Source organism: Melanotaenia boesemani, chromosome 3 (genome assembly GCF_017639745.1).
Source record: "Melanotaenia boesemani isolate fMelBoe1 chromosome 3, fMelBoe1.pri, whole genome shotgun sequence".
Lineage (NCBI taxonomy): Eukaryota > Metazoa > Chordata > Actinopteri > Atheriniformes > Melanotaeniidae > Melanotaenia > Melanotaenia boesemani.
In genome coordinates, this window is record NC_055684.1 from 40,147,106 (window position 1) to 40,173,462 (window position 26,357).

A 26,357-nucleotide genomic window follows, 5' to 3' on the forward strand; every position below is an offset into this window, starting at 1 on the left:
GCTGGAGGAGGACGTGAAGAGCCGGACTCCGGCCAGCAGAACGCCACCCCTGCATGGGTTTTCACCCGCCCGCCCCTTCTGTCTCTTGTTGGCCTGCAGCTACAAACACATATTTTCTCTGTTAGAGTGGGGGTGGGAGCGGTGGTGGAGGGGGGCGTTAAAGCAGAGGGGAACCAAACACATGAAAAGCCCGAGCGTGGAGTATGTAGCTGTGTTTGACCCGGTCATTCGACATTGTTGGATATTCACACAGCTCTGAAGAAGTGAGGGCTCACTCCTTCAGTCATCAAGCTCTGCAGCTTGCAGCCTGCAAGCCTTTAATGCCTCATTTTGCTTGTCATAGTCAAATTTCTCTTGTTTGTCAGCAGTAATTCAGCATCTCATGAATTAGGCATGAAAATAAATGCTTTGATTTACAAGCAATAACCTGTTCAAAATCCTCTGTGACTGACTTGGCAGCAGCACACGTTTCCACCGCTGCTGATAGCAGGAAGCAAGGAGCTGCTGTAGGTTTGCAGGGTGGAGGGGGGGTAAATGAGATGGCCTGCGGTCCTGACGGGGGGGGGTGCTGATCACTGTCCACCACATTAAGCACCACTCATTCCCTCACACACAATCATCTCATCATATGCAAAGCAGCAGCTTCCACAGAGAAAAACAAAAACAGCCACACTAATGAAACACTCACTTTAATGTGATTCTGAGTAGTGTGTCATCCACTGAAGATGGAAAGATGGATTATTTGAAAAGGAATACAATCAAAGAGTTGTTGAGCATAAGTGTGGAGTACAGTTGGGCTTTGATCTGCGTTCCTGATGTTAGCAGGAATTTACATATAACCATGTAAAAAACTGAAATCAAAGAGGAAACATGAACAGAAGTCAGAAGGATTCTGGGTACATTTACATTTATATTTCACCTGTAAACTTGTTTCCTGCCGTCCTTGGTTTTTATTGTTTTCAGCCTCATTTGTGATTTTTATGTCTTCATGTTGGCATCTTGTATTATTGGGCCTAAAATTACATGAAAAAACTAGAATGTCTTAGTCTGAAAACCACAACCATGTTTAAAGAACCATTTTTATTACTTGGACTTTAAACATAAATAGTTGATTTAAAAAACTTATGAAAAAATATAGTAAACAATAAAGTTATAAACAACTATTTACATCTCAGGTGGGTTTTCAGTTTGCACCATAAGATGTCACATAAATGATTTGTTCCTGTCTAGGAACCAGTTCCTGTCCACTAGAAGACCGAGAGGACGTCACAGGTTGGACATGTCCCGGGTTGTTAGTCCTCCTGTCCACCAGGAGGAGCACTTTAGTCTGCTTTAATGGATTTTGGTCCCTCCCACAACTTCTCCTCTTCCTCAGTGACAAAATGCGCCATGTTGAAATATTTTCTGATTGGTTGATGTGGTGCATTTTCCCACCAATAGCAGATGAGGTGTTTGGTTTTTTTTTATTTGTTTGTTTTTTGCTTGCATACACTTTCCTTATAATCGTCCGTTTTCCCAGTTTCTTCTTACACCAAATGTGCCGGTAAAATCAGCGCCCAGACCGTCTCTGGCGTGCACGGGGCAAACTAGATGGCTGAGCGTGACATCCAGCCGGTACCTTCTGCATTAAAAGCTAGCGTCTGAAAGTACTTCAGCTTCTGTGGGTGGCCTTGTTTGCTGGTAAAGTCTGATACATTTGGAGAGGCGTAGATTAACAAATCAAGTCTGATCTGCAGGTCTGACCTGCAAACGTAGGTTCGCTTCAAGTGAACCAAATACAGGAAACGGACTACAACACAAAGATCCATGCAGGGCATTGTGGGTAAACAATGCCCTGCATGTGGGATGATCTGGCTGGGAGCAATGTCTGGCAGTCAGACATGGAAGAACTCTAAAAGTTCTGAAAGAAACCTGATCAACCCAAGACTGCTAAGATCTGATTCATGGAAACAGGGTTGTCTTGCATTAACCAATAGATGAAGCAGTTGGTTGTCACGACCAATATGAGAAACCATGTTACATGTTTCCAGTTGGAAAGTAGTTGCATAGCTGCACAGGGAAGAAAATATGCATCAATAATGGTTTAATAGTGGCCTTGTAGCATCTGGATCCAAACCGAATAGAATCGAGATGTCCTGAAGATTCCCACCCTGATTCAGATTTGCATCAGATGACTCAGGAGGAGTAGTTGTTGGTGTTTAATGGCCTCATGCGAACACGTTAATCCACATGCATCTTTGACTGAGCTGTTGCAGTCTAGCCTGCAAAAGCATGCACAGCAGCTTGCAGCCAAAACCAGATGGACCCAGTGTCATGACTGAACATAAAAGTTATGTTGGTCAGAACAGAAAACATTCAAGTTTCACCAATAAAGCGAGAAAACTGCCATGACTATCACTGCTGAACCCATGTCCCTTTGCCTGCACTGAAACACAGCTGACAGGAGTCAGCTGCACGCTGTGTTTTCAGCTGCAAGGCTTTGCTGCAGGTTCATTTACAGGTGTTTCAAGGAGGATGGACGATGCTGTTACTCTGCTGACTCATTGCTTGTTGAAGATTTGTCCACATACCCTTTACTTTTCTACATCCCCTTCCACAAGCGAGTGTTTACTTCTCCACTTTGTTAAACTTATTCCCATCATGTGACTTTTACAGCCTAGTAATGTAAGCTCACAAGTTTTATCTCACTGACACAACTACACTACAAGTAGACCAACTCTGTTAAAAATGATCAATCATAGCTTAATCATCTCAGAAAATCATGTTTATTAGAAACTGTGGTCACACAGAAACTGTAGGGTTCCTATTTTTGTGGTTTACAGGCAAATAGTATTTACGGGATGTAATTTCAGTTCTGTGTGTATACTTTACAAAACCTGGACCATCATCCCCGTTCCCAAACTGCCAGCAGTGGACAGTCTCTACAGCCCTTATGCTCTTACGCCTGTGGTCATGAAGGGTTTTGAAAGGCTCTGGACCCCCACCAGTTTGCCTACAGGGCAACCTGATCTACAGATGATGCTATCACCATAGCCCTTCACTCTGCGCTGAGTCACCTGGAGCATCAGCAAAGCTACACGAGGCAGCTCTTTCTGGACTTCAGCTCCGCCTTCAACCACATCATCCTCGAGATGGTGCAGAAACTCCTGCATCTGGGCCTCTCCTCCCCCACCTTCCAATGGATTAAGGAAATCCTCCTGGACTTCAGAATGGATCCGGCTCCTCTCTACATCAACGGGGTCCACTCCATCCAACCCTTGGGCGTGCAGATCTCTGATGACCTCTCCTGGACCACCAACACCTCGGAGGTGGTGCAGGCGACTCCGTTTCCTGAGGGTGCTCAGGAGAAACAACCTGGAGGAGAAGCCGCTGGTGTCATTCTACAGAGCCACCATAGAGTCTCCTGACATCCTGCATCCCAGCGTGGTGTGCAGGGCACTCAGAAGCAGATAGGAAAGGGCTGCAGAGAGGGATCAACGCAGCCCAGAGGATCCCAGGCTGCTCTCTGCCAGCCGGGAGGACACCACCGGCTCTCGCTACCTCAGCAGAGCTCAGCACATCATCAGACTCCTCTCACCCCAATTACCACCTGGTTGAGCCGTTACCCTTGGGGGGCGCTACAGGTCACAGGTAGACTAAGAGACATTTCTTTCCCAGAGCAATAACCACATTAAACAATTCAAAATCACACAATAAAAACTGTTCAAAACCTGCAATAAAGCAGGTCCTGTGCAATAACTGAGACGACTGTCTACATTCACTCCATCTGCACCTATTTACTGTTTACATTCTGTTTATTTGTGCTATTCCATCATATTTTATATTCTTTTTGCACTCATATTTCTATTTTTTATTATATTTATTTAATACTTGTAAATATTTTAAGGGGCAGCTGCTGAGATTCTGTTGTTGTTACAACCAGAATTAGCTTTATTCACTAAGTATGAACAGATGTTGTAGTCAAACAGATTTATATAGTGTCGGCTACTATATGCAAAGCAATATATGCAAATAAAAATTACAGCTACAAATATCAAATCAGTATACGCTGTATACAGTAGATGCAGTAAAGGTGCGGCATATAATGAAACGTGAGTGATGAGGTGCAACCGGTTAGCAGTTTAGCTGCTAACCAAAGCTAGGGAAGAAGCTGGTCCTGTACCTGTTAGTCCTGGTCTGCAGGGTTCTGAGACGCCTCTTGGTCCTGGTCTTCAGGGTTCTGAGGTGCCTGTTGGTCCTGGTCTTCAGGGTTCTGAGGGGGTTCCAATGATGCTCTGCAGTCCTCGCAGTGCTTTGTAGTCTGGTCTCAGCTCCAGACCACACAGTGATGGAGGAGCACAGGACATGACTGCTGGATAGACCTGCAGCAGCAGCTCGCAGGGCAGGAAGTACAGTCGCTGCTGGGCCTTCTGGAGGACGGAGCTGATGTTCTGCTGCCAGTTCAGGTGACCTGCCCCAGCCTCACCTGCTGGTTTCTGTCATTAAAGAAGCTGAGGATCCACCTACAGAGGGCAGGCGGCACCGTCAGCTGGGACAGTTTGTCTCCCAGTTGCTAAAACAGCTAGTGTTGCTGTCGCTTGAATAAAATAAAATAAAATAAATAAATAGTGAGTAATAAGCTGAACTATTGACTTTAATTGCATGAAATTAAACCTACTGATGACAGTAATTATGCAGAATGAACTAACCTCTGGTTGTGCCTTCATACTGAATGAAGATGAGGTCGAGCATGGAAAAGTCTTGTGAATGCTGTCACAGAATTCCCAGGGAAAAAGCTAAATGGCATGTCTCCCACAATGTTTAACTACTATTTCTATGAAGACGGTTCCAGGTGATGACACCATGAAGCTGTAAACCTTCTGAGATAACCCTGATGAATTATGGAGCCATATCTATAGATTGGTGCTGACAGTAAACATTTCCTGAGCTGATTTGTCAATGAAATTGACTTTCGGTCACAGATGTTGTCAATAGGACAAGAGCAGGACTGTGACCCGGCAGGTTCTTCAGATTCTGACAATACGACGGACTGCAGACACACATTAATGTCCCATTTTTGCTGCAAAAGCCAACATTGCTGATGTACTTTTCTCAGCTTTACCCTCCCATCCAATCAGCAAACATGTGCTGCTGAGGCTGTTTACAGCAGCTGTGAGTTCTGAAACTGTTAACACATTTGTTCTCCCTGAATGCTTCATTTATTAAACTGCGTCAGTGCAATTTGTTCACTTAGTTACATGCCTACCTATTTGTTCCTTTACATGACAGGATAAAGCTTCCTGTCAGGAGTAGTTTTGTTTCCTCTGAGTGTGCTTCCAGCATTTAAATGTGCTGAACAGGCGTAGCGCAGCCGGGCGGAGAGGAAGGGAAGGGAAGGAGAGTAAGCAGACTGGAGTAAACAACGCTTTGGCTCTTTAAATAAAACATTTGTTTGTGAGGAGGCTTCGTGATGTGAACAGCATGACCTGTTTTACTGGGAGTCTCCACACAGCCAGCCCGTCACCCTCACAGAAACAGATCCCATCTCTCTACCCAGCGACTCCAGGACAATCTATATTGCATGAGAACAAATTTTTTGACAACTTGAGTGATAGATGCATACGAGGCCCAAATGTTTTTCTTTTTCTGCAGAGGGCCTGTCTGAGCGACATAAATGGCTATTAATAAAATTTTAACAACACATGGTAAATGAGTTTTTTCTGTTAACATGGTTGGAGCTGGTGCAAATGGTGCTTGTTGAGGCTTCCTGGGAATACGGGGCTCTGAGTCAACATTTGAAGTAAGTCGGGGAGGAAAGGCAGCATGTGGTGCTGGATCCTGTGGAATAACACAAACACATGTACTGTTAACTCCTGAGAAAACAGAGATGGCAATTAAATCTCCATCATTTAAATTCCTGTCACTGCTTTGAACAAGAGCTGAGAGACTGATTCAGCGGAACTGAAGAAAACTGAATATGTGAAATATTAGAAACACATTTTTCCAGATATTAACTGAATTAAATTCTCCTCGTTGCTTTTTCCACATTAGAACAAAACAGTGATAAAAGTGTGTAAAATAAAAAAAAAAGAAGTTTACTCATCTAACGGAAAATTAAGATGAAAGGTTTTTATAAAGATGCATCGTGCAGAACTTCTGTGTTTGGACCTTGAGCTATTTAAATTCTATTCTACCTTCATTCAGCAGAAACTGCTCCAAAGCGACTTACGTCTGAGGCAGCAGCGTTCAGGGTCTTGTCTGAGCACCCAACCAAAAGGTGTTAATATTCGTCCCGTGTGGGATTTGAACTTGTGGGAGGTGGAGGCCCTGCATCTCACATCTCAGCGCTGGGCGATCGACACTGCCGTACTAGTTACTGAAAAAAGTACTAGTTACAGTAACTAGTTACGTCATTCAAAAAGTAACTCAGTCGCTTTATTACACCAAAATAATTTTTTCCACTAAAAGTAACTTTTTAGTTACTTTTGTAAAAGAACATTCTTAAAAATTCGCTCATTAATATCCTTATAACTTAATTACAGCACTGTATGAAATAAACTCAAACACAAAGTAATTTTTCAACTCTAATTTATTTAAATCAGGCCAGCAGATCATTTTAAAAAAACTAATAAATAAATAAAAATAGAAAGCAAGGCAAGTTAATTTATAAAGCGCATTTATAAATGCCAGCATGCTGCACAAGAGAACACAGAGAGAAATAAAAACACCATAAAACAGAGTCAACTACTGCACATCAGGACAAGCTAACGAGTAAAAGCGCGTCTTTAGCAAACTTTTAAAATTTGCGTGTGCCCGTTAAAAGCCAAGTAGCCGAATTTTAGACCAACTGGAGGCGGTTAAGGTAAGACTGGTTTATACCTTTCCAAAGAGAGTTGCAATAATCTAAGCCGGAAGAATATGAGTGTGCATGACCCCTCAAAATCATTCAAAGAAAGAGATCTCAGAGTAAAAAAGACATTTTTGACAACAGACGTAACTTGTGAGTGTAAACTTAAACTACTGCTGAAACTACCACAAGGTTTTCATTTCAGACAATGGGCAATGAAGCCAAGACCAGCGAAGCGGTCAGAGGAACCAGTGGGCAAGGCCTCTGATTTATCTTCATTTAGATTTAAAAGATGCTGTGCCATCCAGTTTTTAAATTCTTGTAGGCAGGCTAACAGGGTCGAATGAGAATGCTTCTTTTGTTTTATGAGTAGGAGATAGTTGAGTATCATCAGCATAAAAATGGTAAGAAATGTTATGTTTTTTAAAAAATAGATCCTATGGGTGAAATATATAAAGAAATAAATGTGGGGCAAGGATGGACCCTTGATGTAAAAGCTTCTCAAAAATTAAATTATGCTGCTTGTTGAGCCCGCCAACGCACCATCTTTCTCCTACTTTTTATTATATATATTCTTTAAATATTTCCTGAGTTATTTGCGGGCATTGTCTCTGACTCTCTGTCAAGTGAATTTGTGCACGTGTGTTGGTAGGGGTGTGCCGGTTCAGATGCCCACGGTAACCAAGGAAACGGGGCTGTGGACACCACTGGAGTCAGTAGCTGTGTCCCAGTTCAGGGTCTGCATAGCTGGAAGTGCAGATTTGTCGGCTACATACGTCATTGTGGTGCCAAGCACTGTCCCATTTGGAAGGTGCCTCTGAATCCACCCTGCAAATCCGCCCTTCGTTTGGCCTCGAAGGCTGCTGATGATGCATGCTTCGCGGCCTCTTTTCTCCCAGAATATTCACTGCACACAAGACTGTGGCAAATGAGCAACCGAGCTCAGAAGAAACTTTTTAACCACACTTTAGTAGAAACGTGACAAAACCAAGTACATTACAAACATGTTTGTTAAATGGTGATATTAAGATTCTGTTTGTTATCTGTGGAATTTTGAGGAGTTAATGAAGCATGTACCGGCTGGAAAACAACAGAGCCTCAGAAAGTTTTTTTTTATTTTAATTATTACTCGGTCGGTTTTTAACGTTCACTAAAGTGTCCTATGATGCAAACAGTCATTTCAGAGGTTTAAGTGATTCAGCGTCCTACGTTGCTGCTATTGAAAATTCTTGTTGGCTAGGTAGGCTGTCCCATTTCACAAACGTTAAGTGGGCTCAGTGGCGTGCACAGACATTTTGAGGGGCAGGTGCTCAGTTTTGAAAAAAGGGCACTTTGCAGAGCGCATAGAACTGCCACCTGTGTTTAATTATAATATGAAATTAAAACATTACAGGCTGTTATGTACTTGCAAATGTATTGAAATATTTTACTGTACATGAAACTGGCACTGATGTGACACTGCTCTCCCTATCTTCCTCATCCTCCATGCCGGTAGATGGTCTACTATGGGACAGTAGAGAGAACAGAGTGATGCATGTTTGAGTAAGACTGACAAAAGTCAATGCATTACACCACTAAGACTAACACTAGTTTGCAACTGCCATAGTCTGACTTCAAGGCCTCACCACTAGCTGTGTTCTGCAGACAAGTTCTAATTGGGTATTTATGATGGTCAACATTTCATTATTAGCCTACATGGTAAATACAAGGTAACTGTGAATGCTGTAAGGCCTAACATGGAAACAAGTTCTATTTGTGGGGCTACAGAATAATGTACTGGGCTAATATAGCTCGCACCAGATCTGGCTGCCAAACCACATTGTGGACATTTTTAAAAACCAGAGGTCCCCCAATTTTGTAAAGCACTTTGAGTGTCTAGAAAAGCGCTATAGAAAGTAAGGAATTATTATTTATTATTATTAAAAGGCCTTAAACTGTTAACATGACTCTGGTCTTGGCTCTGACCTTTCTCCTTCATCATCTTCCTCCTCATCCACCTTGGTGCTTGATGGCTTCATCCAGGCCAGCAGAGAGCTGCTTCCCTGAGCTGCCTGGTGTAGCTCCTTTAACTTCTGCTTTCTTAATCTCTCTTTTCTAGGCTGCAGTTGATAGAAGCCGAGGCCAACAGTGTTATAGACTGCTTAGAATAATGCTGCTTGGAATAAAGAAAAAAATGATTTGTCGAATTATTACAATCTGCGACAGAAGAGATGGACAACTGGAGAACGCTGTGCGATGTGGTTTATGAATCATCGTGAAAACTTCGAGGAAGAAAAAGCCAAATATACCTGCGTTTGTAGCAACCACTTAGCCTAAAATCTGGCAAGTTACCACTGATCATGGCTAGGGCCTAGCTCGTTGAGCGGGCAGTCGGCTAATTCAGACTCAACCGTTCAGGCTGTAATGAGACAGACGGGCTACTTTACAACAGGGACGAATAGTTGGTATCAGGCTGAGTTTAGGAGCAAAAGGTGCCTTGAATAGTTCAGCGTTACCTGAGTAGTGGCAGGTGGAGCGGTGGGAGGTAACTTCGCAGATGGTCCAGCTGCTGCAATACACATGCTTACAACGCGCCTCGTTGGCGCCCACTTTGCATGATCACGTTGCCAAAGAAATGACAGGAATGAAACTGGCGTACACGCATGTGCACGTGTGTGTAAGTGGTGTGTGTGTGATCACGTCAACACAGTGGGCCACACACAGAATATAAAAAATAATTCTGATGAAAAGGGCACATTTTCAGCCTGATGGCACGGTAAGTGCTTAAGCACCACTGAGGCTCCATCTGTGCACGCCAGTGAGCGGACTTCAAAGTGTGTAGCCTATGTAGGCTACATAGTCTGCACACGTCGAAGTGTGCAGGCCCTGAATTGGGACACAGCTAGTGTCAGTGCCTGAAAAGTTTGGTACATTCACATATTCACATTTCCCATTCTGCATACAGGAGTTACTGCTTTATGACAGCCGTGATAGAATCACAAAGGGAGCAGAGGAAACCCAAGTAGCCACTACACTCATTCATGACTGGCAATATTTACAAGCAACTTGACAGAAAAACAAGCCCAACTCTGCCCTTTGTGCTGCATCACCGTAGGAAGAAGCTCACAGCTGCTAGTCGAAATATATTCATTTAGCTAGTAACAGCGTAACGCACCGTAGGGTAACACTGAGTTACTTTATGCATTAGAATATTAGTTACTGACAAAAGTAACGCGTTACAGTGTTACAGTAACACATTGCTACCCAACACTAGTGATTGATCCATATATTGGTAGTATTGATACCAACATTAATATCAATACTAGTCTGATAATAGATTGTTTTCTTTTGTTTTTTTTGTTTGTTTGTTTGTTTGGTTGTTTTTTTTTAATGAAGAAGGACTAATTTCATTTAGATTTCATGCTGTAAATCAGCTGATGACCATAAAAAAATAAATAAAAAAACAACTTCCATATAATCTGTCTTGATTTAAAGCAAGGCCGCTCTACTGAAACTGCTCTCCTGTCAGTTACTGATTCCCTACGGGTTGCCAGATCCACTGGTCAATCCTCAGTCCTTATACTGCTGGACCTGTCTGCTGCCTTTGACACGGTCAACCATCATGTACTGTTCTCCAAACTCTCGGAGCTTGGCATCTCAGGATCTGTCCTCTCGTGGTTTATGTCCTACCTCACAGGAAGATCTTTCAAAGTATCTTGGTGAGGGGGCGTGTCCAGATCACATGGGCTGACAACAGGGGTGCCTCAGGGCTCGGTGCTTGGCCCTCTTCTCTTTTCACTATACACTTCCTCACTCGGTGCATCATTAACTCTCATGGTTTCTCCTACCACTACTATGCAGATGACACTCAGCTTTTCCTTTCTTTCCCACCTGACGACACAACCGTCTCAATGTGAATATCAGCATGTTGCTGATATCTCCACATGGATGAAGGATCGCCCCCTTCAGCTAAATCTGTCCAAGACCGAGCTTATTGTCTCTCCAGCCAATCCTTCCTTACCGCCACAGATAAGCGTGCAGCTTGACTCTATCACGCTTGTGCCTACATCTTCTACCAGGAATCTTGGTGTCATGGTAGACAACCAGCTGAACTTTAAGGACCATGTTGCCTCGGTTGCTTGACCTTGCTGGATTTTAGATCATACTGGACCTTTTTGCTTCCTGCTTCTGTCCCCTGCTGACGCTTGCTGCTTCGCTCTCCCCTCTGCTTGTATTTTTCTGCCAATATTCTTATTTTTCTCCTGGATACTCATTAATCACCGGGACTGTATTTTGTGGTTGATTTGGTTGGATACTACTATTTTTAAAGACTCTTACAATCTTGTCAGTGTCACGTCAGCGTGGCCTACAAATAACAGAAGCCTTATCTACAGTTACTCAGGAGCTAAAGCTAACTAGCTGCAAGATGCCTCCCCTCTCTACAGATGACTAGCACAAACCTTAACAGAGGATAAACATGCTGGAAACAAAGATTCAACAACTTGAGGTGAATGTGGAAGTGAATAGATTGTGTGGAAGTGAAACAACTTTGCCTTTAATAAAAAAAACAGCGGACAAGATTGTGCTAACACACAGCTGGAAAGAAAAAGGAGGACAATGTGCAAGGTAATAACTCTTTCACTGATAGTCTGGAATGCTCTTGGTGCAAAGCCAACGAGTAAATCATCTCATGGGGAAATGGGAGGACGAGTAACAGACAGAGCCCACTTTGCTGAGATTAGCGACGTGACCGGCTGGCCTGCTCTGCCATCCAGACCAAGCACATCCTCAACCTCTCTCATTAGCAAGACACAGTCATGGCCAGTTATCAGAAGGAAAACTAACAAATCCTCTCCACAACAACCGTACATGCAACTACAGAACAGGTTTGCTCCACTGCTGCAGGATTCTGGATCTACATCTGGTGACCGGGATGAAATCGCCCTACACACCGAGGTTAGACCAAAAAACAACTCAGAAAGTAATAGGCGACAAGAAAAGCAAAGGGCTGGGCCTCAGACTTTGATTGTTGGGGACTTGTTGGTGACTTCGGTGTGAAAGACATGAGAAATGTGTGTGGAAAACATATAAAAGTACTGTGCTTTCCCAAGGATATGGTATCAGATGTGAGAGACAAAATTATGCAAATTGTGGCTGCGCACCCAACTGTGGAAAACCTCATCCTGCCTGTGGGGTCGAATGATGCTGGGAAGCAACAATCTGAGGTGCTGAAGCAGGATTTTACTGAACTGCTGGATACGACCAGCTGTCTGGATGCCTGGATATTCATATTCCTCTCCCTTCGATCAGAGGAGGAGGGGAGAGATTCAGTAGGCTGTTTAGTCTGAATACATGGCTGTCGGCTGTATGTACCACATATCCAGTTCATTTCAAAGACAACTTCAGCTTCTTCTGGGACCGCAGGCACGATTTAAGATTCTGCCTGAACAGGTCAGGAGTGAAGCTGTTTGCCTCCAACCTGTTTTATTTTCTGAACAGACACTCTGTTCTGTTCCCTCGGACAAGTACAGCAGACAAGAGAGACCAAAGCAACGTGACAAGACAAAGCCTAGAGGAAACCTTAAGAAAAAAATAGGGTAAACAATTCTAAACCCATCAATTTAGCTTTATTAAAGCTAAATCATTAGCAGGAAAAACATTTTTAATTAATGATTTTATCACTGTACACAACCTTAATTTTACGTTTTTAACTGAAACCTGGTTAAACCAAAATAACAGTGCAGCCACCCTTATCGAATCAACCCTTCCAACTTTAGTTTTATCAGTGAGGTCAGACTGAACAGGAGAGGAGGGGGCTTGCAGTTTTATTTAATTAATCATTCCAGTGGAAGCACTTATCTCTTGGAAGTTTTACTTCTTTGAATGCGTGGCTCTTCAGTTGAAAGCTTATTATAAAATAATATATCTAAATTTCTATAGACAACCAGGGCACTGCGCAGAATTTTATGATGGGTTTAGTGACCTGCTGCTACAATCTGTTTAGACTTTGACTGTGTAATTATTGTTGGTGATTTTATCATCCATGTAGACAATCCTCAGGACAAAGCGACTAAAGATCTGGGTAACAGTCTGGAGAACTTTGGGCTGACTCAGCATATAACAGAGCCCACACACATTAAAGGACACACTCTAGACTTGGTGATTTCTAAAGGTTTGGATGTTTCCATGGTTACTGTGTGTGATGCGGGCCTGTCTGATCATTACTGTGTTTTCTTTGAGAGTACAGTTCCTGTTCACACAAATGTCTCAATAGAGATGATCACAGAACGGTGTATAACTGAAAACACAAGTAGGATGTTTAACCAGGTCTTCTCTTTAACACCTGCCCTATCAGGGGCTTCAGCCAATGAGCTTGTCACTAGTTTTAATGCTAAAATATTAAATATTATGGATATTATGGATGCTATTGCTTCTATTAAGGTGAAGGTTGTCTCTGGGAGGAAAAAGTCTCCATGGAGAAATTACACACTGGTTAAAAATGGATAAAGAGAGTGTCAGAAAGCCGAGCACAGATGTCGGACGGTTCGCGCCTCCACGTCGTCCATTAATTTATGATAATGGACACCTCGAAGGGCATTATCCCGCTTATACTGTGGTCACTTACGAAAGAATTTTTTTTTTTAAGTTATTAATGCGTTAATGTTGTTTTTTACTGTTAAAATTGTAAGTTTTTCATAAGAAGCAGCCAAGTGGACTATTTTGTTGTGACGCGTTGCCAAGGTAACCGGCTCTGACATAGAACCTGCAGCTCGGTCGGCCTCAGTTATGTTACGTGACACACATTTCAGAGGGCAGGTTCAGCTCTTAAAGCTGGTGTGTGTCCAGAGGATGATGCCACATTTTGTTTCAGTCAAAATCCACAGATCATTAAATGTGTATCAACAAGTAAGTCTATCCTAAATCGTTTTTATAATGTTATCCACCATTCACTCTGTATCAAGTATGTAAGGTAATCAAGAAAGAAAGACAGGCGACGACCTATTTAAAATTAAATGCAGCATTGCCGTTAAACGTGACATTTCATAAAGATACTGGCATGTGCATAGTGGTGTTTGAAGGACGGAGATTTAACATTTGTGGACTCTGACCGCTGCTGGTTGGGACGTTTGTGGACCCTGACCGCTGCTGGTTGGGACGTTTGTGTACTCTGACCGCTGCTGGTTTAACATTTGTGGACCCTGACCGCTGCTGGTTGGGACGTTTGTGGACTCTGACCGCTGCTGGTTGGGACGTTTGTGGACCCTGACCGCTGCTGGTTGGGACGTTTGTGGACCCTGACCGCTGCTGGTTGGGACGTTTGTGGACCCTGACCGCTGCTGGTTGGGACGTTTGTGGACTCTGACCGCTGCTGGTTGGGACGTTTGTGGACTCTGACCGCTGCTGGTTGGGACGTTTGTGGACCCTGACCGCTGCTGGTTGGGACGTTTTTGGACCCTGACCGCTGCTGGTTGGGACGTTTGTGGACTCTGACCGCTGCTGGTTGGGACGTTTGTGGACCCTGACCGCTGCTGGTTGGGACGTTTGTGGACCCTGACCGCTGCTGGTTTAACATTTGTGGACCCTGACCGCTGCTGGTTGGGACGTTTGTGGACCCTGACCGCTGCTGGTTTAACATTTGTGGACCCTGACCGCTGCTGGTTGGGACGTTTGTGGACTCTGACCGCTGCTGGTTGGGACGTTTGTGGACCCTGACCGCTGCTGGTTGGGACATTTGTGGACTCTGACAGCTGCTGGTTTAACATTTGTGGACCCTGACCGCTGCTGGTTGGGACATTTGTGGACTCTGACCGCTGCTGGTTGGGACGTTTGTGGACCCTGACTGCTGCTGGTTGGGATGTTTGTGGACTCTGACCGCTGCTGGTTGGGACGTTTGTGGACTCTGACCGCTGCTGGTTGGGACGTTTGTGGACCCTGACCGCTGCTGGTTGGGACGTTTGTGGAGTCTGACCGCTGCTGGTTGGGACGTTTGTGGACCCTGACCGCTGCTGGTTTAACATTTGTGGACCCTGATCGCTGCTGGTTTAACATTTGTGGACCCTGACCGCTGCTGGTTTAACATTTGTGGACCCTGATCGCTGCTGGTTTAACATTTGTGGACCCTGACCGCTGCTGGTTGGGACATTTGTGGACCCTGACCGCTGCTGGTTTAACGCTTGTTAACACACCTAGATTCTTCTGGCATATAAACCCTTAAATCAAATAAATTTGTTTTTTCACATCAGTGCATGTATGAAAAAACAAGAAAAAAATGGAATGTATGTAGATCTGTATATCTGATTTATTTAGTCTATATACATCTGCACATGTTCGAAGAGCTACATCACTTCCATCCAAAATCTGCTTTTTAAAGGCTAAATAATTAGGATTTTTTCTGTAAAATAATTAAAAATGTTTTCATTTGTTGTGAGGGATAAAAAAGAAGCTTCCCTATAAACAGTCTGTTTCTCTACATCAGCAATGTCTTTGTCAAGCTTTTCTCCTTTCAAAGTAAGAGCTACGTGACGGAATAACTTTGGGGCACTGTGTAGCTCTTTCCTACTTCCGGTTCCTTAAGCACTTATATGCGACTCCCCACGGTTGCATAACAACGACAAGGCAGCGTTTGGTATTTTATGTCGGCAAAATAGCAGTAGCGTGCAGGTAAAAGAAGCGGACCAGAAATAGTTAAAAAAAAAACTAAAAAGCCTCGGCATCCTGCTAAAAAACAAACCACCACAAACAGAATAAAACGAGGATCAATATTGGAGAATCTTTTGAAAGGGGGAGAAGTCTGAACTGGCAAAGTTTCTCCTCCACAGGTAAACACCGGAATTTTGCTTAAATTAACTGAAAAGTTTATCTTGATTTACAAAGATTTTAGTCTAATTTATTTCTCGGCACTCATTAAATGAATTTGTGTGACTATGGATGCATTAGTGGAGTAAATTGATGCCTATTTACAACAACAAATGTAATGATGATTTGGGCCAAGTGAATGTGTGTTTGTCCTTATAAACTTATGAAATTACTAGCAAATTAATTTAAGTGAGACTAAGGAAAAACTGTCGCTGCGTGGCATTTGTTGATTAATGTAGCTTTTGTTTACACTCTGTTTTATGCTAACGTATATAATGCTAGCGTGTGAAATTAGAGCTAGCATTGCAAAGCATAGCAACTTCCTGTGTGTGAATCATCTTTGCTCGTCATCATGATGTTTGCTGGCGCTATGTTCTCCGTTCTTCATAAAAGATCTCTCACAAACTGGGGGAAGAACGCTCTCCATGTTTTTCTCTTTCGACTACAGTTCTGATTTGAAACGCAAGGTGTCAGTGCTACTTATTTTGCCTTTAATTCAGATTTTTTCTATGGTATGAGTAATGACCTAAAGACTATTTCTCTACCAAATCATGCTGTCTCACGGCACATTTCTTCATGCATTTCATTGTATGCGATGGGGTGGATGTGATAGTGGATGTTTTTTTTATGATTGTACTTCTGCATCAGATCAGATTTCATTGATTCTTGTATTTTCTGTGTTGCTTTGTCCATTTATGTGCAGCACTTTGTTGTTGTTTTAAAGGGCCTTATGAATAAAGTTGAGTTGAGATTATTAGAATGATCTGATTACTCATATTATTTGGAGTTTTATAGGCATGTAAACAGGCTCAGTGATGGTTTAGTGACCCTTTAGTTCAACTGCTTTGGATTAGTTTTTATGGTATACTTTTATACATATACACTAGCAGAAGCGACGTTACCTGACCAAGGTGTCCAAGTTAAACTATTTCTCACCTGGAATTAACCCTGAGTTGGTGTGGTTTTTTTTTTTTTGTTTGTTTGTTTTGTTTTTTGTTTTGATTTTGTTTTATTTTTGTTTTGTTTTCTTTGTAGCCTTTTTGTTTTTATTCCTCAATCTCATCCATCATTTTCTATTATTTAGCTTTGGTTCAGTCCTCATTAAAGTCTAGCTGTGTTGTATGTAGAGACACACACACACACACACACACACACACATTGCATGAGGCAGAGTGACAGCAGCCAGCCAGGAATCCAGTCGCCTTTCTCCATCTCCTCTTTCTGCATTTCGCCTCTCACTTTTGCTGAAATAATTAACTGTGTGCATGTTTGAAGGCGGGATTACAGTTGTCTAATTGTAGTGAGCGTTGTCATGGAGACTATCAGACCATCGGTGAATAAGCAGCCTTACTTGGCAGTGTTTGGCTAAAATGGGGCTTTGTGCAGATGTCAGACACAGATTTATGATTGTGAAGCAGATTATATTTGGCAGGAAAATCAATAGGCTGACCACTCCGGACTGGCTGCTTATTTTGATAAACAGCACTGTGGATGTAACCTGCCCGCAAGCTTGTCAGTTATGTGTTTGCTCTCAAAGCATGAATTAATGCAAAAGTTTACTTTCTACAGCAGCACAGCTGGACTCTACTTCAAAGTTTTACCCAGATTCACCATAATCGCTGTAGGGTTTATGAATATTACCGCTTTTCACAGCATAACGTGAAGAATAAGTAATGTTAGACATTTTTATAAAGTCACTTTTAATTACAAAAGATAAATAAATGCTTTCAATATATTTGAACAGAGAGATCCTGAAGGAAATTTTTTTATCAAGGGAAAAACCAATGACCAATGTCATGCATATTCAGATGTCTAATTTCAAGGAAATATCTGGAGAAGCTGGAAATCTGGAAATTTTTAGATTTTCTTTCCGATGGCATCCAGAGGTCAATCAGAAAACGCTGATGACAGGAACAGGTCTACGATGGTGTAATGTTGATGTGTGACATTCTCTTTGTGCGCACAGAAGTATGGGTGAAATGTGTCCTAGACTGACATGCATTTGACAGTAATAGTGTTAATGTGGTTTAAATTCTTTCCACCTGGTCGTGGGTACAAGCTGCACATGCACAACAAACAACCCTTGCACTACTTTTAAATTAATCCTCGAGACTTTTCATACAAGACGGTCCTCCTTCTTGAAACACGCCTACGTGGTATATGTCATTGAAGGCAGATGTGTCCTATCATTAAATTTAAAGTGGCTCTATTATGCTAATTTCAGGCTGATTTATTTAGTTCACAAGGGCAGGAATCAATCCAGCATTTATCACAAACCCCTTTATTTATTAATATGGATCATCTCCAAAGGCCCGCAGATCAGCGTCGGCCAGAAACGAGCAGAATGAGACTCTTCCACCCTGAGCCCCACCTCCTCTTGATGTGGGCTGCCTCTGATTGGTCAACTGTCAGGAGTAGTTGTAAGCAGCGTGCCCTGTTTTCGTCATAGCAACAAGGGCAGAAATTCAAATACTCAGTAAACAATGTCAACACAAAATATACAGATGTACATGTTAAAGCCCGAATCAGACCCCAAAAACAAGAGTGAACAACTCAGCAACTCGTTGCGACTTGGCAACCCACAGCAACTAAGCAACCCGCAATGACTTGGCAACCTGCAGCAACTCAACAACCCGCAATGACTCGACAACCCGCCGTGACTTCACATCCCACAGTGACTCGGCAACCCGCAACGACTCGGCAACCCGCAACGACTCAACAACCAGCAACGACTCGGCAACCCGCAACGACTCGGCAACCTGCAGTGACCCGGCAACCCACAGTGACTCGGCAACCCGCAACGACTCGGCAACCCACAGCAAGGAATGCAGTAGGATGTATGTTTGGTAAATACTCTGCTTACCAGCTATTGTCAGATATAACATTGTTTGCCCTCCTTCATTCGCCTTATCTATCTGTACGTGCCCCTGTTAACAGGTGTACATGTGGCAAATGGAAGAATGGTGAAACCTTTTCTACCATGATGATTTGCTGGCATGTTAATGCAACTATTGTATCTGCAAATTTGTTCACACAGTCATAATATTTTGAAATAATGTAGAAAGGGAAAATAATCTGAGGCAATGAGCTTGCAGTAAGTATTCCAGGGATTATTCAGTTTATTCGTTTATTTTTTTGCAGTAATTACTGTCTTTTATATATTAATTTTTTCCTTGGATATATGAAGGTGGTAAGACGCATGAGCCAGGTCCAAACCCTCCCACTTGCATGACTGACCATCCAGGACTGGAAGCAAACTGCATCAACATCTACACATTACAGAACATGAACAATATATACCAGGCTGGCTATGGACCAGTCAGGAGGAGAGCTGAACCAGAGTGAGTTCAGTATTACAAGATTACAAGATTTTCTTTTCCTGTGCAATACCAGTGAAACTAGTTACCTTTGTCAAACATTTTATTGCAGTTTCACAATGTAACAGAAGAACAATTTAAAAGGTTTTTTCCTGTGCAAATGAACAAAAATAAGCCATATGAATAAAAGATTATTAACAATGTCCCCACTGTCCAGGATAGCTTCCTAACATCTGGGATAAAGTTCTTCCCCAGCCCCTGCTGGTATCTGGCGTACCGCAGCTTTGCTAGCCGGTGCTGGGGACACCTTGGCCGGCACATCCCCGGATACGCCAGGAGCTTCCTGATCTGGATGGGAGCTACGTTGGGTTGCAGCCGGTCCTTGACAGAAGCTTGACACGAGCCTCGCAACGACCTCTTCCTTTGGTGGCCTCTCATACTGGGCTCTGAGGTCTTCTGGAACTGGAACCTTCTCCAGCTCCTCCACTAATGTGGATGATTAATGAAGAGAAGCCTCATCAGCTCACCGACGTACCCTAAAAAACAAGTTTGTAATGTTGATGCACTTTGTTTACTTAGTTTCTGCACAGCTTACATAATTTATAAAGTGTTATAAGTATCTCTTTTTATAAACATTATTTTACTCGTTTACAGTGTTTGTCATGTCAGTGATATCTATAATAAAATATTTACCAAATGTTGGCTCAGTTTTCTCAGGCTGGCAGCAGCTTGTGCTGTCATTTAAAAGTTGAGCACAGCTTTACCCTCCGAGGTCATCGCCTGCACACGTTCTGCTTTTTCTTTAAAAGGCATTGCTGCCAGATACAGCCTAAAAAGCCAAATATAAAAAATGTCAAACTATATTATTTTACAATAATAATAAGAAGAACAACATTCTGCCCAGAAACAGAAAGAACTGGGTCTTCTTGTTTGTCCAAATCTAATCTGTTACCTCCAGAGCATTACAGTGAACGGGAAAACCCCATTCTTTAAAGCGAAAGGATGGATCGCACTGTGGAGTGCCTCCAAAGCTGATGTTTGGTGGTGATGGCGAAGCTTTTCCACCTCATGGAGAAATTTTTGGTTCTCAGGTCTGAGGGCTGAGTGAGCATGGTTTTCTTCTTCTTCCTCCTCCAACTCAACGCGGCCTTTTTGCTGGTCTTATTCCTGATGTGGATGCTTGACAGAGTCGATGAGAACTGTTCCCAAGGTTCCTGCTGCTTTGTCTCTGTACCAACGCTGGCAGCTTCCTGATAAACACACATGTACATACTGTTGTTTACAGGTTGCTGAAAAAAAATCTAAATAATCTCGTAGTTCTGTACCGTGCTATAATCACAGCTTTGCTGCGTACGTGGCTTTGAACGTTCTCAGAGATAACGGAGTTGCTGCAGATGTGAATGATGCCAAGGTTGAGCGCTGGGTGCATTCTTCGTCCCAGAATGCCTTGATGCAACAAACAGCGTTTGGAGGTTCAGCCTGGCTGCCATGCTTGAATTTTTTTGTATCCTGGCCACTAGGGATCCCAGAAGTACTCTGAAAATAATAAAAAAAAATTCAATTTAGTGAAAGTTGAACAGTAACTCTTCGGGTAACAAACTGCTGGATCAAGGATGACAGATTTGCAGTAAAGTGGTGGCGTGGCTCAGTGGGTAGAGCGGTCGTCTTGTAGCCCGAGGGTTGCCGGTTCGATCCTTGGCCTGTCAAGCTCATGTCAAGGTGTCCCTGAGCAAGATGCCAAACCCCTAATTGCTCCTGATGGGTCATGGTTAGCGCCTTGCATGGCAGCTGTGTGTGAATGTGATGTATGATGTAAAGCGCTGTATTAATACGGACCATTTACCATTTTAAAGAAGTGACAAAACCTGGTGAAGACCACATGTCTAATTAATTAGACCCAGCTTTATGTTGTCCTATTAAATGGGACAGGGCAGCCATTAGAACTGAGGGTGGTGATCTTTACTTTTCTATTGTTCCACGTAACTAACCTGCTGGGTGTTTTTAGCCTGGTTGTTGCGTTCGTAGCGTTTCCATCTACAGTGCTGATTGCTAACTTTCTGCTCATCATTACAGGTGTGTTACCTGCTGGTAGCGATCAGGTAAAGTAAGTGTAGTTCATTCCTTTAGTTTGACCGTTGCTCACACACTATGAAAACAAACCACACATCTTGTTCAGTTTTACTTCCAGCTTGTGGTTCAGGATCAGAAACGTGGTCCTTGGTTGTAGGAACAGACCCTCCTTTCAGCTAAAGCCTGGTCGCAGATCCCTGCTGGTCCCAGCCTGCATTCATCCAGCCGTCTACGGTCACAGAAACAAACGTTGGTGCAACTCTGTGGCTGGCTCCCAGAAACAAATTCCATGCACTGCTGTTTGACAGTTGTTTCCTTCGCGAATTTGAACAAATGCAGCTTTCCCTCCAGCCGAAGAAGCAGTTCTGGTGTGACACGTTGACACTGAAAACGTTGTGATGGCTTCCATCTTACACTGAGCAGTGAAGGTGGGTGTGTTTCTTCTCATGAAAGTGGACAACCTGGGAAGATGACCAATCACTGAGTCTAGTGGTGGCTCGTATATTACAGCTTGTGAATGCGTAGCGTTAAATTCTGAGGATGTGCACAAACAACACTTCCAACAAATGGAGGCAGTCATGATAAACATACACATGCATAAATTAAAAACAAGTATATTTCAGCCTAAATAGAACCTTATAGAATTCTACATTATGATCTGAAAAGTTAAATAAACATCCCAAAGCTCACAGCTGCAGCCTCTGCTTCGAAGGAAAAGGACCTTTCGCTCTTAATCCTGCTCCCTCTTGGACAATTTGAATTGATTGTACAGACAAGAGAGCTTGATCAATGCTGTCATTAACATAACCTGTGGTTCGTGTAACTAGATGAAAATAGAGCCATTACAAATAAATGCTCCATTAGTCTGCATATATCTGCAGTGAGGTGTTGTAAAACTTAACATTCAGCTATTTTTTTCTCAAATCACTGTGAGAATGTTATTCAAGAAATCAAATGTGAATATTATTGTGAACATTTTAAAACTGACTCAACATTCTTGAAAATGGCCAAAAACGTTGCATGAAGCAGTTGAAGGACAGTGTGCTTTAGAACATGCATAAGGCAGCTATCCAACATCTCGTCTCAGTGTGCAGCTGCAGTGACTCATACATTAAAAGAAGCTGAGGCGTCTTTGATAAATCCACTTCAGACTCATGCCTGCAAACTTAAAAAAAATCCAGTTAACAGTCAGGAGAAAAACATTCCTGGACCAGGAAGTCAATAACGCCTGCATCCCCCTCAGGGTGCACATTACCATTGTTGTGCGGCAGGTTAATGTACTTCAAACAAGGTTTATTATACACTGCGGTGCACAATAGTGAAGTGAGGAGTGTAGCGGTCACGTGCTGCAGATCACGTCTCCGTATTGTCTGCAGTTGAAAACAGCAATGACTCTGCTGTTCTGCAGAAATCTGGATGCATGAGAAATATAAATATTTTCACGTAATTATGGTGGAGAATAGATTCAGTTTTTACCTCTTTTATGTGTGTTGCCCCCTAAATGTCCAAGTTGTTGTGATATACACTCACCATCCTCTTCATCGGGTCTTCTTCTAATACCGAGTCATCCTCTTCTTCGCCTTCTAGTACCAGGTCGTCCTCTTCATCAAGTCCGCCTTCTAGTACCGGATCGTCCTCTCCATCAGGACCACCTACTAGTACCAGGTCGTCCTCTTCATCAGATCCGCCTTCTAGTACCGGGTCGTCCTCTTCATCAAGTCCGCCTTCTAGTATCAGGTCGTCCTCTCCATCAGGACCACCTTCTAGTACCGGGTCATCCTCTTCATCAAGCCTGCCTTCTAGTACCGGTTCGTCCTCTCCATCAAGCCTGCCTTCTAGTACTGGGTCGTCCTCTTCATCTGGACCACCTCCTAGTACTGGATCGTCCTCTTCATCAAGTCCGTCTTCTTGGACCGTGTCGTCTTATTCTTCAAGATCGCCTTCTAAAACCGGATTGTTCTCTCCATCAAGTCCGCCTTCTAGTACCGAATCGTCCTCTTCATCAGGACCACCTTCTAGTAGCGGATCGTCCTCTTCATCAATTCTGCCTTTTAGTACCGGATTGTCCTCTTCATCAGGACCACCTTCTAGTACCAGGTCGTCCTCTTCTTCAAGATCACCTCCTAAAACTGGATCGTTCTCTCCATCAAGTCCGCCTTCTAGCATCGGATCATCCTCTTCATCAGGACTGCCTTCTAGAACCGGATCATCCTCTTCATCAAGTCCGCCTTCTAGTACCGGGTCGTCCTCTTCATCAAGTCCGCCTTCTAGTACTGGGTCGTCCTCTTAATCAGGTCCATCTTCTAGCACCGGGTCATCCTCTTTTTCAGGACCACCTTCTAGTACGGGGTCGTCCTCAACATCCAGTCCGCCATTTAGTACCGGATCATTCTCTTTTTTTTTTTTTTTTTTTAACCTGTCTTGTCCAGCATCGTTGCAAACAGAATGATTGTCTGGCTGCTGTCTGGTGCTGGGCAATTTTACTCTATCAAGCAGGGATTTATACTACATGTATAAAGTCCCTCTTGATGAAAAACTTTATTAAATCAGACTCTTAATGCTGGACTCGACCGGAGGGGACAGAGAGAGAGAGAGAGAAAAGAAAGTAGAGAGAAGAGGGAGGGGAGAGAGAGGGACAGAAAGGGTGTGGGGAGTGCGGGTGGGGACTTGAAACATCATACAGAAGACCATGTAATCCATACTACTTACAACATATATAGCTACGATCATCCTAGCCAGTAGGTCATTACACAACTAGTTGATAATAGTAACAATAATAATAATAAGAGTAAGAGTAATAATAATAATAAGAACAGAAATAATTAAAAAAAGAAACAAAATATGATAATAGATATAAGTGAAACTGCTGTATTCAAGAACACGCGCAGAGAAACCTGTGTGGATGTGTTGGAGAACTCGGCCACACGGCGACGCAAAGACTGTGTGGAGACGTTCAGGAAGGAGTGACCATGCAGAGTGATCATGCAGATGCCACCTCACTTGAACAGAGGCCAGAGTCAGGCCAGCGGTCCCGAGACCCAGGCCACCAGCCCCCCCGCAGGCAACAGATCCCGACCGGTCCACAGAGACGACCACTCGCCCGCCCAGGAAGGCAGCAGCAGGAGACCCCAGCAGAAGCCGCCCCGCGGACCCAGGGCACCGGCCCCGGCGGGCCGAGGCCAGCAGTCCCCGACCCCCCCGGGCACCGGCCGCCCGGGACAGACGGGGCAGAGGGCCCGGGCCCAGGAGCGCAGGGACACCCCCCCCCCCCCCCCCCCCCACAGGCCGAGGGCCAGCACGCCACCCGGGGGGACCCGGCCCGCCCAGACGGCCACCACCAGAGGCCAGCCCCACACCCCAGCGCCCAGCCGCACACCCTGAGAACCAGTCCTGCCCCCCCCCAGACCAACACACACACACACAAACACACACACTCTCCTTCCACTCCTCCATTTATCCTCCCACGCATACACCATTCAACCCTCACATACTCTGTCCTCCCACACACACACACCATCCTTCCACCATCCATCCTTCCACACACACACCATCCTTCCTCCCACACACTCACCATCCTTCCACCATACACTCTCCCACACCTATCCCATCCTCCCACACACACATCATCCCTCCACCACTCATCCTCCCACACATACACCATCCTCCCTCTCACACACCATTCATCCACCTTCACACCTCCCATACACACACACACACCTTCCTTCCACTACCCATCCTCCCACACATACATCATTCTCCTACACCAAACATCCACCTTCACGTACCCCATCCTCCCACACACACACACCACCCCTCCATCACCCACTCTCCCAAACATACACCACTCCCCCACACACACACCATCCTCCCTCCCATACACCATCCATCCTCCTGCACACACACCATCCTTCCACCATCCATCCTCCCACACACTCCCCCATCCCTGCACCATACATTCTCCCACACATACCCCATCCTCCCACACATACATCATCCCTCCACCATTCATCCTCCCACACCCACACCACCCCCCCTCCCACACACCACGCATCCACCTCCACACACCCCACCCTCCCACACACCATCCCTCCACCACCCATCCCCCCACACCCACACCACTCTCCCACCCACACACCACCCCCCCCCCCCCCCCAACACACACACACACAAACACCATCCCCCCACCACCATCCTCCCGCCACCCCACGCCACGGGGGGACAGCCCCAGCCAGGAGGCGAGGAGACACGAGCCAGGCCCCCAACCCCCCACCCCGCCCCCCACTCCCCACCCCCAAAACAGCACCTTCCCCCCAGGGCCAGCAGCCAAAACCCCCCGGGACAGCCCGCCTACGCCCCGGGCCAACGCGACAGGCCACCCGGCCCGCCCCGCCCCCGGGCCATCCATGGAGACAGGGGCGCTTGAAGACCCCATCCCCCCTCCCTCCCCCACTAGTGATGGAATATATTATGTGCTGTTTGCAATTAAAAAAAGAGGGTTAAAATTGGGGGGCAGTAACTGCATTGAGGAGGGGGTGGGGCCACCTGAGGAGGGGGTGGGGCCACCTGAGGAGGGGGTGGTACCGGATCATTCTCTTCATCAGGACCACCTTCTAATACCGGGTCAGTCTCTTCTTCAAGATCACCTTCTAAAACCACATCGTTTTCTCCATCAAATCCGCCTTCTATTACCGGATCGTCCTGTCCATCAGGAGCACCTTCTAGTACCGGGTCGTCTTCTTCATCAAGCCTGCCTTCTAGTACCGGATCGTCCTCTTCATCAAGTTCGCCTTCTAGTACTGGGTCTTCCTCTTCATCTGGACCACCTCCTAGTACCGGATCTTCCTCTTCATCAGGTCCATCTTCTTGGACCGTGTCGTCCTATTCTTGAAGATCGCCTTCTAAAACCGGATTGTTCTCTCCATCAAGTCGGCCTTCTAGTATCAGGTCGTCCTCTCCATCAGGACCACCTTATAGTACCGGGTCGTCCTCTCCATCAGGTCCACCTTCTAGTTCCCGATCGTCTTCTTCATCAGGACCACCTTCTAGTATCGGGTTGTCCTCTTCATCAGGTCCATCTTCTAGTACCGGGTTGTCCTCTTCTTCAGGACCACCTTCTAGTACCGGGTCGTCCTCTCCATCAGGACCGCCTTCTAGAACCAGATTGTCCTCTTCATCAAGTCCGTCTTCTAGTACCGGGTCGTCCTCTCCATCAGGACCACCTTCTAGTACCGGATCGTCCTCTTCATCAAGTCCGCCTTCTAGTACTGGATTGTCCTCTTCATTAAGTCCGCCTTCTAGTACTAGATCGT